The sequence below is a fragment of the Triturus cristatus genome, chromosome 5_2 (assembly GCF_964204655.1).
Source record: "Triturus cristatus chromosome 5_2, aTriCri1.1, whole genome shotgun sequence".
Classification (NCBI taxonomy): Eukaryota; Metazoa; Chordata; class Amphibia; order Caudata; family Salamandridae; genus Triturus; species Triturus cristatus.
In genome coordinates, this window is record NC_140588.1 from 190,048,859 (window position 1) to 190,061,389 (window position 12,531).

Consider the following 12,531-nt stretch of genomic DNA (forward strand, 5'->3'; position numbering starts at 1 on the left):
GAGGAGAACATGAGAAAGTGAAAGCAAAAGAATTAAACAAAAGCAAAGACCAACCATGAGAGAACAACTGAAATAAACAACTTCATGTTGAATAACAGCTCCGCCTCTTGTGACACAAAATGAGCTCGAGTAACAAGTGAACACTTAGCTTCTCCATTTTGAACGTACACCTTCTTCCATCACACGTCGAGTGCAATAAAGTTCATTAAAAAGGGAAAAGAAAACGGGGTTGGCAAGACTCGCGTTGCATCCAAAGACATACTGTAATGTCCAATATGGGCACCAACCACAAAATGGCGGCACGCACAATGACGCCGTGCCGGGTGGCTCCCGGTGTTTCCGTGCTGTTAAACGCCCAATTGAGGAGATCTGAGCATGGCGTCACAAACAAACAAGGAAAGTCCTCGAGGAAACACAGGTGAGGTTGCGCATGCAGAAGGAGACACGCGCTGAGTTTGAAAAATATTGAAGAAAAAAAATAGCAGTTTAAACGTCATGAAAAAATGGTAAATTACAACTTGGAAATGTCTCCCCCACAGCAACAAGCTCCTCGCAGACTGTTTGGATGCTTCCCAAGCATACATAGACACAACGTGAAACGAAAGTTCAAGTCCACCTTAACCTGAGGAACGGTAGATTTGGCAAACGAAAGTCCTACTTGAATAAGCAAAACGAGTGTCCCCTCATTAACATCTCGACAAGAGAAAAGCATCTCAGAAGTACCTCCCTTGTGTACCACATGTAGCACACAAAGAAACACAGGCAACCACAGATTACCTTCAAAGAAGAGGCACTGTAGACATTTGATGCGGTTCCCAAAACAATTTGAGGCTCTGTAGCGTAGGATCATCTGTACAGTGGAGAGTTAAGCTGCTTAGAAACTGGAACTGTGGGAGCAGCAAACAAAAGCAGGAGCTGCTTAGAGACTTGAACTGGCAGTTTACGTTGAGGGTAGTCTGCTCCTCTATAAATTGAAATTGGCACTTTGAGCTGAGGGCTCACAGTGAGTTGAGGGCACTGTGCAGACAGGAACTGGAATTTTGATTTGAGGGCACCCTGTGTTGTAAAGACAGGAACTGGTGCATTGAGTTGAAGGCACTCTGTGCTGTGGTGACAGGAACTGGTACATTGAGTTGAAGGCACTCTGTGCTGTATAGACTGGAACAGGCACTTTGGTTTGAAGGCACTCTGCGCTGTGCAGACAGAAACTGGTACATTGAGTTGAAAGCACTCTGTGCTGTGTAGACTGGAACAGACACTTTGGTTTGAAGGCACTCTGCGCTGTGCAGACAGAAACTGGTACATTGAGTTGAAAGCACTCTGTGCTGTGTAGACTGGAACAGACACTTTGATTTGAAGTCACTCTGTGCTGTGCATACAGAAACTGGTACATTGACGTAGAGTGCAGATGTAGGCTTACCCTCACTGAAAGCACAGCACAGATGATAGACGTTGGCAGGCTTACCCTCACTGAAGGCGCAGCATTTCCCCAGACGTTAGTAGGCTTACTCTCACATGAAGGCGCAGCACAAAGCGAAGACGTTGAAGATGTTGGCAGGCTCACTCTCACTGAGGGCACAGCACTTGCACAGACACATAGGAACAACTGGCAGACTGCTGTGGGCGACCGATGGGAGGTCACTGGTGGGGTCAGGATGCCAGTTGAGGTTCCTTGACTTGAGTTGCAGGAGGTTCTTTATTTTGAGTTACTTGAAGTCCTTGAAGAGGTGACAGAAACACGTTCTTGTGAAGATCATCGCCAAAATTCTGTAGTGATCAAGTCCACTCAGTTGAGATGATTTAAAGAGGTTTATTAGAAGATGGTACAAGATCACAGGAAGATTAGAACAAGACCAGAGGGAGACCATAAGTAGATCAGATAAAGACCCCACCAGGAGCAGCCAGCAGGCAGCTCAGCCCAGTCAACTGTCATTACTCTCTCTGCAGATTCCCAACATTCTGACAGCATCATCATATTAACATTCCACTAGTGGTAGAATGGCATTGCATTAGCATAATCAGGATATAACACAATTCTACACTACCAGGCAGCACAGAGACACCATGATGCACCTGTCCCACACTACACAAGCAAGGGATGTATGGAACCAAACAAGTTCGCAAAAGGGTCTGACACATTTCTACCTTTCGATTTCCTTTCACTCTGATATGGGATAATCCAGACTCTGCAGGAAATAGCCCAGGCTTTACTGCCTGGAACTGGGACAATCAGGGGCACATATTAAAGGAACTCATGGAAATTCTTCCTAGAAGCAAAAGCAGATTTTGGGCATAAAGAAACTGAAAGATTCTGGTGCCAGTTATTGAGGTAATGCAGGCTTTTTCTAAAAGGGCACACTTTGAATTGAACGTGCTACATCCACGATACCCAGGCTACTCGCTAGGCCAGAGTCTGGGAAATACTGCCCTTTCAAGGGGCTTGGGAGAAAGAATTGGCAATATGACTAGACGAAGAACAATGGTAACAGCAAATAAATGTGAAACTTATATGAGTGGCAGGGAAACTATGCTGAAGATATCTATGAGGTGAAACTGCAGTCAAATTGCATAAGATACACCCAGTTAGAAAGAACAACTGCTGGCAGGGGTGTGGGGAAACTGGGGCACTAACATATATCCTGTGGCCCTGCCCCAAAACGTTACGCCACTTGCATGAGGTTCTCATGGCGATTGAGGACATCATGTGGTAAGATAGAGGAGGATGACCAGAGGTAATCCTTCTGGGCACGGCAGTGGAATCAGTCTCCCCATGGTGTGAATATAGGTTAACTAATAATTACACTTCTAGCTGAAAAAATAGGCTCCTGGAATATTGGGGCACACAGGTAGTAGCTACAGGAGATATGTGATAGCAGAAGGTGTGGTGGATATTTTCAATGGAGAAACTCTACCAGCCAACACAAGGATAAAGAAAAATATATATTTCTAAGGCAAGGACAACCAATAGTTACATGGGAAAGGCGTTTTGAGAACTGAAACACCGCTGTCCTCCACAGGTGTTGAACAAGAGCGCGACCTAAACTACTACAAGAGTAATCAATGTGTGAGGATACAGTGGTAAATATTTGCCACCTGGAAGAGGAGTAACACCTCTATAAGTATAGGATAGGAACCTGCTAAGGTGAAGCATAGGTTCTACTCAACTCGGACAGCCAGGAGACTACAAGTAAAGGGAGGTAAGGATATTGGGATATCCGGCTCATCAGGAAACTGCAAAGATACGATGGATGCATCATATGGAAAGTTGAGAGAGTGTGAAAATAGTTGGAAGTTTAATGAGGCTTGGATGGGCAAGTGATTGCAACTCTGTTCCTTTTTCTGAGGTAGTAACGTCCTCCGTTAATGGCGAACAAATCCAATGCAAAAAACAATTGATATCTTATAGAAAACACTGGCATTGCAGCATTTAAAAATGGACAGTCTGTTTTACCCAGACAGGATTTCTGTAAAATGAGGAGTCATCCTTGGCTTTCTGTGATGCACATTTCATCAGTCATTGCTTTTTGTCCTCTTCCCATTCTTTACTTCGATAATGAGTACTGGGAAAAGATGGAAAATTCCAGGTCATAATCAAACAGTCAGAAAACCTAACCTCTTCTCGACCCCAGGCAGATGTTAAATGCAAAGTCAGGCCTACTCGGAATTTATTACATGATGAACTAGTGTGCACACTGCAGCAGCTCACAGAGCTCAGTTCAGTTAGAGCAGAAGGGAACAAATATTCAATTTCAATCGCGGCCCGTGCAGGTAAATTAAATAAATAATTAATTTCCCCTCGTCGCAGTCTTCCGAAAGCATCCCCCACCTGGCCACACCACCCCACGGCTCTTACCTGCACGTGCCGCGGCTGTTCAATTTAGTGTAGTAATGCAGGCAAATTAGCACATTTGTACCTCGCTGTCATCAGCCTTCTTGGAAAGGCCACCCAAGGGAAGATAAAAGGCTCATGTCCTACATAGAAGCATCTCTCCTTCTAACAATTGAATCTGCTGACTCACCCCCATTCCCCTACCATCACACAAATGACAGTGCTCCAGAAGGACTGATTCCTAACCTATTTCTAAATCGTTCACATTTAATTTCTAAAGGGCATCCCTGTCTCTGTCCTTCCACACATCAGTTTCTGGGGCTACACTGTCCAACTCAGAATGCTTGCAATTGTCAGGTCACAAGACACATATGGGCACAAGAGATTGGGAACTTGGAAGAGATGCACACAAGACATTGGAAAATATACACCTGCACTAAAAAAACGACATTTCCCAGACTCAGGTGCACAGTCCCGGCCTCTAGAGGACCAGCGTTATCAGACACACTTCCAGGTCAATAGAGGCAAACAAACCAAATGTTTCAACCCCACCTGTAGAGAAGTCCCTTATCTGGCAACAGTGGTTGTTGTGACTCATCACTTTTCACAATAGTTTGCATTAGCTTGTTCAACCCTTTTGTTGTGCTCTCCCTTCTGCACTTGCCTTCGGTCCTCTGGTACCATTTGCCATTGTTGGTGAAGCCTGCTTTGTTACCCTTGGCCAGTTTGTCTCTGTATCCAGACCTTATGTAGACCGGTGCAGTATGGGTTTCATCTTCAGCTCCTGTGTGTGGTCTATGGTAGCCAGAGACTAGTTACAGCACCCCCTCTGAGTGCACTTGGTAAGTTCTGCTCCTTGTTTTTGAGTTTATAAAGCTTTATTAGATAGGATATTCAAAGTAAAACATCAGTACAAAAAATATAAGTAGAGAAGACACAGGCAATACAGCAAAACAGTATAAAGAGGAAAATCATTATACTCTAAAAGGATGCCAGTGAAAGGGTAGGGCATATACTTAGGGAAAAAGCATTTTAAGGTTTTGATTCATGGGTGGGGAGGGCGGAAAAGAGGAGAAGGGGAGGAAGGGAAGGGAAAATGCAACCAATGTACAAGATAAGCATCAAATAAGTACCGTAAGCTAGCAACTGAACAAATGCATAAGATAAAACTATATGTAGAACATGAACAATGATAAATAAAAACAGCAAATTAAGGGACATGTTGAGAAAGAAAATTAGTTAGTGGCGACCATAACAAATCCTTTTTGATCAAAAGGGGAACAGTGGTAGCAAAAGCACGATCCAGCCGATGGTGGTGACACAATAAATTCCACCATGCATTGTATGAAATCTTCGAGGTATCTTTCCAGTTGGACGTAATTATCTGTAAAGAAATAGCTATATACAAGTCTATAAACTTACGTACGTTAATAGAAACATCCCAAATAGAAGCCATACCACCCAAAAAGATATGGACAATCTCAAATGTGTGGTTGGTAGCTAAGATATTGTTCAGTTTAGCCCAAACACGGGACCAGAGGGACTTAACCAACGGGCAGTGGAAAAACATATGAAGAAGGTCACTATTGTCAGAGGGGCAAGACCAACATTTCTTAGAGTCAGTTAACTTGAACCTATAAAGATCAGAGGGAGTGAAAAAAAGTTTATTATAAAAAAAATACAAGGTCTGTGTGGTGCCAGCAGAACGTGAGGCAGTATGTAGCTTTGACCACAAGGAATTCCAAACTTGAAGGGAGAACTCTTGGGCTAAATCCGTTTCCCAGGACAGTTCAAGTTTGGACTTTGTTCTCTCTACAGGGGAACAGGAGAGTAACTTGTAAATGGCAGCAGCTTTAAGGGGAATAGAGAAGTCCGGTAGCGGGAAAGTGGTTGGGTCAGTGTTGGAAAGTGAGGCGCCCTGAGAGATAAAGAGATCTAAAGAGTTTTTGAGCAAGGGAAATTGGGAGGAGTGTGTATTTGAAAGTTGGAAAGAGGTACGTATATCAGAGAAATCGCGCAAGGAAGCATTGCTAATTAAGGAGTCAAAGGTGATAATACCTTTATCTATCCATTCTTTCCAAAAAAGAGCTCTGTGATTAATCTTAATGGATTTATTATACCAAATTGGGATTGAGGAATGAAACTTCAACGGTGAGAGGGAAGAGCGAAAGACGGAAAGAGCAAGTGCCTTAGAATGTTTAAAGATAGGGGTAAGGAGGCGTTGTGGGGGATGAGACAATCGGGAAGCCGTAGCAAATGTGAAAGGAGAAAGCTGCGCAAGCTCTATAGCGCTCCAGGCTGTCAAAGGGGGATCAAACAGATCAGAAAGAAAAGGCCAGATCTGTTTTAGTGTGAAAGCCGAGTGAAATCGAACAATGTTGGGAAAGTTAACACCACCTAGATCTTTAGGTTGTTGAAGACGGGAAAGAGAAATCCTCGCCTTACGTTTATTCCATAAAAATGTAGTGAAAATGCGGTTTATGGTTTTGAAGAAATGGAGAGGAAGGGAAATTGGAAGCATAGAGAGATAAAAATTAACAATCGGAAGAAGCATCATTTTAATAGTGGCGAGCCTTCCCCACCAGGATAGAAAAAGGGGGGACCAACGCTCTATAAGGGAAGAGAGCTTTTTAACTATATCTTGTTGATTGAGCCTAACAGTCTCTCTAATAGAGCTAGCGTATAGGATACCCAGACATTTAATATTCCCTGAATTCCATTCAAAGCCCGAGCCCTGAAACATATGAGGAAGGCAGAATTTGTTAAGTGGCAGAACCTCAGATTTATCAATATTAAGTTTGTACCCGGAAACCCGAGAATACTCTTGTAGTAGAGAAAAGAGCGTGGGCAGAGAGGTGGAAGGGTTAGAGATGTAAAGCAGAATATCATCAGCATATGCTGTGAATTTGATATTAATGTTACGAAATACGAAGCCAGTATAGGATGATGAACGACGAATTTTTTCCAAAAAGGGTTCTAACGCAAGAATGAAAAGAAGAGGGGAGAGAGGGCAACCTTGTCTTGTGCCTCTGTGCAAAGAAAAATAAGAGGATTGAGAACCATTAACCCAAATAGAAGTGGAGGGAGCAGAGTATAACAGTTTAACAAGATGGATGAAGGGGGGACTAAATCCATGCCACCGCATAGCACCAAACATGAAGTCCCAACAAACCCTGTCGAATGCCTTTTCGGCATCTAAGGTAATAGCAGCGATAGGGGAGTCCATCTTTGAGGCCAAATGAATAATATTAAGAAAGGTTCTCGAGTTGTCAGTAATGGATCTGCCTTTAACAAAGCCAGATTGATAAATGTTGGTGAGATCTGGGATAACCTTATTAATACGAGATGCCAAGACTTTAGCGTAAATTTTACAATCTGTGTTGATTAAAGAAATGGGTCGATAATTTTTGCAGAGGGAGGGATCTTTATCTTTTTTAGGGATTAAACATAGCATAGCCTGAGTAAAAGAACCTTGGGACTTCCCTAGAATAACAAATGAGTTAATCAAAGAAAATAAATGTTGTAACAAAATATCTTTAAAGTGGAGATAGAACCGAACCGTGAAGCCATCAGGGCCCGGGGTTTTGTCTTTGGGAAGAAGAGTAATAGCACTGAGTAATTCTTTTTCAGAGAGAGGGGCGTCAAGTAATGCGAGGTCCAAAGGACTATCCGAGGACTTAGGGAGAGATTGAAAGAAGGACTCAATTTGAGCAGGTGAGGGAACAGATTCCGGTGTATAAAGCGTGGAGTAATACTGGACAAAACAATCGAGAATTTTATCGTCAGAATGTTGAGGATTTCCGTGTGAATCAGTAATAGTTGTTATTTTAGATTTTTGTTTCTTAATTTTTAGATAATTAGCAAGAGACTTACCGGCCTTATTTCGTCCCCCATACATCTTAGAATGAAAATTGAGAAGAATATTACTCGCAGAGTCCCAAGAGTGTTTATTGTATTGTAACTTTGCCTTAATAAGGGAAGAGAGCACTTCTGAAGAATTAGTGGTATAGTAGAGGTGCTCTAAATCCTTGATTTGCTTAAGAATTTGGGCCGACTTTGACAGAGCAGTTCTCCTTTTCCCTGAGACGAAAGCAATAATGAAGCCTCTGGCAGCCGCCTTGAAGGAGTCCCAAATAGAGTGAAAGTGAGGGGTGGAATGGAGATTATTTGTAAAAAATTCCTGCGCAAAAGATTTAAACTGCTCAACAAACTGTGAGTCAAGGAGGAGCGAATTATTAAAGCGCCAACGCCTGGAGGTGGGGGTAGGTGAGGGAAAGTCTAGATCAGTAATAACCGGAGCATGGTCAGATATAAGAATTGAGCCTATTTCTGAGTTGGTCATAAATTGGAAAGAGTGTTGTGTGAGAAAAATATAATCTATACGGGAATGTGAAGAGTGCACTGGGGAGAAAAAGGAGAATTCTAAAGTATCGGGATGAGAAAGTCTCCATGAGTCAATAAGACCTCTAGAGGAAATGGCGTTAACAAAGGACTTTTGCATTCTATTGGGTACATATCTGGTATGTGATTTACGATCTAAAAATGGATCCATGAGTTGGTTGCAGTCACCACCCACCACCAGATTATCACTTGCATGAGAAGAAAGGAGCTTAGAGAAGTCCCCCCAAAAGGATAAATCAACACCATTCGGGCCATAAACACTGCAGAAAGAAAATTGTGAATTGTTAACAGTTACCTCTAGAAATAGCCACCTACCACAAGTATCATGGAGTTCGTTGTGCAGTTGAACAGATAATGACTTATGAAACAAAATAAGAACACCATTTTTGCCATTTACTGCTGGAGAGCAGAATGCCTCTCCCACCCATTGTCTACGCAACGAGGACAAGTCTTGAGAGTTAAGGTGAGTTTCCTGTAACAGTGCAACATGACATTTCAATCTTGCTAAGTGAGATAAAACACGTTGTTTTTTAACAGGATTGCGAACACCCTTAACATTCCATGAGATAATACGAAGACCATTCATTCCCGAGAATGAGGTAAAGATAAGCAAAAAGGGATATGAAGTTTAAGACAGCGTAGAAAAGGAGAAATAGGCTGAAAATAGAAGACACCCAAGTAAAAAGCAGAGTAAGTAACAGAAGGCAGAGAGAATAAAGTAGGCCACCACCGAAAATACAGTGGTAAAGGTGGAAAAGAGTATAAAAAAAGAGGGGTACCATAATCAGGAAAAAGAGGAAAGGGAATATGACTTGTGACAAATAGTAAAGAGGTTGCCAAAAACATAGAAATGACAGGGATGAAAAGGAAAGAAGGAAGGGAAGACACATAGCAAAAAGGGGGGAAAAGCGAAGAGGAGAACAGGGAAAATAGAGGAGAGGATGCAGGGGTACAGAGACCCCCGAAAGGTATCCAAAAGAGGGTGACAAAAAGCCAACAAGCTTTAGCCACAGAAGGCAGGTAAACGAAAAACATTACTGTGAGAGGGGGGCGACGTGAAACAAAACAGCCGCACTAAAAGGAGCATGTAGGATAACAAACTACCACAGAGATCAAAAGAACTAGAAGACAAAAAGACTATAAACTGAAAAACTAGAACAATATAGCAATCAATTATAACAAGTGAAGGAACTTACCAAACATCTAGGGAAGGAAACAGCAACAGAATAGGGTAAACACCAAGAAACAGCAGGATAGGACATAGGGTGACCTTAACAAGAACGTCACACAAGGGAATCCTGCAAAACAAGGGAAAAAACAAGGGATGAGCTAAGAAAAAAAAAACAAAATGATATAAGAGTTATACAGTAATGAACAGAATAATCTCGAAGAACAAAATCGTCCTAGGCTTTAAGAGAGAGAAAAAAAAAAAAAAAAAAAAGTCCGCTAGGGTTTGCTCAATTCCATAAGCTCTCCCTTATGAGTATGGATGAACTTCCGCAGGTCAGCAGGGTCATCAAAGCTAAAAGTTCTCTCCTTATAGGTCACTTTGAAGAAACAAGGGTGGATTAAACCATAGCGTGCATTCATAGATCGCAAGGCCGGTCTAAGGTCCAAAAATTCCTTTCGCCGGGAGGCCGTAGGCTTGGAAACATCCTGAGAGAAAAATATCTTGTGCCCTGACCAAATCATTTGCTTATGCTGCTTGGAGGCCTGAAGAATTGACATAAGATCTGAGTAGAGGAGGAAATATGCTATGATTCCACGAGGTTTAGACGCAGAAGATGCATTCCGAGGCCCCAGACGATGAGCGCGCTGTATATTAAAGTCTGAGGATTTCGGGAGGCCAACAATTTGAAGGACTTGAGATTTAAGGAATTGAATCATGTCAGACCCCTCCGAACCCTCCGGAATACCATAAATGCGCAGGTTGTTGCGCCTATTGCGATTTTCCAAATCCTCCGCCACCTTCTTAAGCTGATCGACTTCCTTGGTGAGAGTGTCAACTTTAGTAACAACGTCCTGCGCATCGCTAATCCTCTGCTCCACATCCGACAGTCTCGTATCCAGACTAGACCACTTGTCGTCCAATCTCTGAAGCGTGGCAGCAGTGTCTGTCATAAAAGGACGAATGAGGCGCAACTCCTCCATAATATCCTCAAGGGTGAGAGGCGACGGGGACTTAACTGGGGAAGGCGGATCTTTTTTGGTGCGTTTGACAGAAGGAGTACTTGAGTCCTTCCTTCCCCCAGCGGAGCCCCCATGGGGTTTGGTTGGATGTGCGCCCTCCATGCTGACGGTGTCGCAAGCAGGTATGACAGAAAAACACAGTGGCAGAATGCAGGCAGGACAGCGATGATAAAACGTAGCAAGAGCAAGAGGAAGCGCAGCAAAAAATTGAAAATGACCGGAAACAAACAGCAACAGGTACAGAGTCTCCGGAGACACAGCTGGCTCCCTCTGACGTGGTTACCAAGAGATGCAGTGCGCAGGGGCCACAAAAGCAGCAAAAGAGACCAACCACTAGCGATTGCTGGCACAAAAGGATGGCATAAGGTATATCAAAGCAGCCACTTCTGTGATATCATAGGAAAACAGCATAGGAACAACCAGATAAACACAGTGGCATCAAAAATAGGAAAAAAAAACGTTGAAGAAAAAACAAAATGGCGGCCGCCATCTGAGGAGAGCAGAAATTGCACAATTAAAGCGATAAAAAACAGCAATTTGATCAGGAAAACCTGCCAAAATGGTCTCCACTGTTTCCGACGCTCGAATCCATCCTTGGAGCGAAGCTCCGTTGCCTTAGTGAGGCACCTTCACGCTCGAATCGGCATATTCCGAGCGGAGCTCCTCACCCGGCGGCCATCTTGAATCGCCGCGCCGCGCGCTCCCCCTCTGCTCCTTGTTAACTTTGGTCTTTGTTCCTTTCTCTTTACTAATTGTGCTCTCTCACATGTGGAGACCTTGATATTCTTAAACTTGGCTCTGAGACGCTGTGCTTCCGAAATCCAATCAGGATTTTTGAATACTTACCTGCAGGAGTGTTTTTCTTTATCACCCCCTTACCCTCTTTTCCCCTTAGTGTGGGTCTTCTTTAACATGCTTGATCCAGTGCAAGGGGTTAAGTCGACCTCTAGGGGGAGACTTAGGGTGACTTCACACTCTGACAACCTTGTGTTAATGAAAGCAATGTACTTTCACTGCCTGGGGAAGCTGTATCAACACATCTATCTTTTGCGATACCAAAACCAAGGGCAACATAAAATGGATCCCACTGACTTATAGCATTCAAATACACAATGGTATGTTGCCACCACTGCTCATTGTACTGCTCCCCTCTTAACCTGAAAGGCAGGTTCAATTTCAACCTAGGCCTCAACGTGCATGCCCAATTTCATGGGTGCTCGGCCGAAAGAAAGTAAGGATCCCAGATTCACTTGCCTTTAGTTAATTCAAGGCAGATGTGCACATCTTTGTACCATGCAGGGGGTATGCCTGTAGTCCCCAATTTTGGTGGGAATGCATAATGATACGTCACGATCAACCTCTGTTCCTCTTAGTCCTGGGAAGAAGGTTCTTAATCAATGGCCCATATGTGGTAGCTCATCAAATCAATCATACCGCCTTTTGGTTAAGGTTACCTTATCTTTAGAAGCTCCATACTGTTTTTTTATTCTTCTCATTGGAATCTGTATGTGCTAGTCTCTTATCGTCGATTTACTGCTGAACCTCCACCCGTAATGGTACAAACACAATTTGAATATGAGGTCCAAGAGATTTATGAGTTTGAGAAATTTTGAGGAAGTCTTAATTTCTTTATCTGATGGACAGAATATGATCTGTGTGAGCGTTTCTGGGAAGATGCTTCTTCAGTTCACGCCCCTTTGTTGGTCAATCATTTTTCCCCAAGACACCCAAAAAAAACAGTTCTTTGAGGCGAGAACTATACAAAGACATTATCCAGAACCATGCAGATCAGAAGGGGCAGAGGTCTTCTATGCACTTCCTTTCAGCTCATGGGTGCATTCTGTTCCTTTTCTGATGCATGGATCCTTTACCGCCAGAGCCTCTTCAGCATTGCCACACCTGCAGGGACCCAGAGGGCTCTCTCACAGGTTGTTAACAGCATGGACCACAGGCAGCAACAGCTGATTTCTAAGGCTCCATGGCTCACAGAATGTCAAAACAGGGCTTCTTCGAGGTAGAGGATACACCATGATGGTAGAGTGATTAGGTATCAACCTCAATGCATCAATTCAGTGTCTACGTGGTTCACCCCATGTGGATGTTCTACTCTG